Raw genomic sequence first — 1,259 nt, 5'->3', positions numbered from 1 at the left:
GCCCTTCATCAGAAACGCCATTCACTCGTCAATTGGAAAGATATTCTTCTCCACGACAATGCACGTCTACATGTGGCACGTTTGACACAACACAAGATTATGGGGTTGGGAAGTTCTCACCCACTCACCATATTCTCCAGATATGGCACCATCAGATTGCCATATTTTTCGTTCGCTGCAACACCATCTTAATGGGAAGACGTATGCAAATGTGGAAGGTATTAAAGAGGACATCGACATGTTTTTTGCTTCAAAGCCAAGTGATTTCTTTAATCAGGGCATTAACACCCTGATTGAAAGATGGAAAAGCATCATCGATAAGAATGGAGACTCTTTCATTTAATAAATATTTTGTTTTGATATATAAGTTGTTCGGGTTTTTTCATCTAAAAAAAGGCGATATTAAATTCTTGACGACCAAATATATATTTTAAGAAATGCTTACCAAAACATAGAAAAATGGAGTTTTGAGAAAACGTATAACTTAGTAACCAGATCACTAAATATTCAAATAATTGAGGCAGTTTTCTGATACTAATATTACATCTAACAATAATTATCAACAGATTTATTAAAAATCGAAACAGTTAATCATCTCATTATACGAGTCACCAGTTAGGCTTCACTTAGAATACATTGTACAGTTGTTATCTCTATCTAAGAAAGAATAGTGATTTATTGGAAAGAGATAAAAGGAAAATTACTAGAATGAAAACGGGGGTGAAAGTTTACAAGATTATCAAGGAGATTGGCAGGATAAAGATTTTTTTATACTGACAATAGTAGAGAACACAAGTTTGTGATTTGGAAAATAGAGGCTAGGCACCTGTTAGCGTATTTTTGTTTTTAGAACAAGATAGCTTATGGTATGTGTTCTTGTTGACAGAAGATAAGACCAGCAACTTGAAAGAGTTTAAAACATGGGGGGGATTGATGATTTTCTGAAATATACAGCATTACTCTTCTCTTTGTTGAGGATGATTGTTCAGGGTCAGCCTTGAAAAACCAAATAGTCCCTTTTCGTCCAGATGTTTTGTATCTGTGACACGAAATAAGCAGTTTTTATTAATTGATAAATAGTTATGCATATGCAATGTGTTTTTGTCTGATGTGTTAATTCAACTGGGTAAGTTTAATTCAATGTCTATCAAATGTTTTACCAACCAACGTGTTAATTAAATGTACAACTGAACCTTGGGATTCACTATATTGTTACGCCTCTGTGTTCGTTTGTTAATTTTCCGTAAAAATTCTTTCCG

This window comes from Limulus polyphemus, unplaced genomic scaffold (genome assembly GCF_000517525.1).
Source record: "Limulus polyphemus unplaced genomic scaffold, Limulus_polyphemus-2.1.2 Scaffold1216, whole genome shotgun sequence".
In the NCBI taxonomy this organism is placed as follows: Eukaryota; Metazoa; Arthropoda; class Merostomata; order Xiphosura; family Limulidae; genus Limulus; species Limulus polyphemus.
This window is presented reverse-complemented; position numbering follows the sequence as displayed.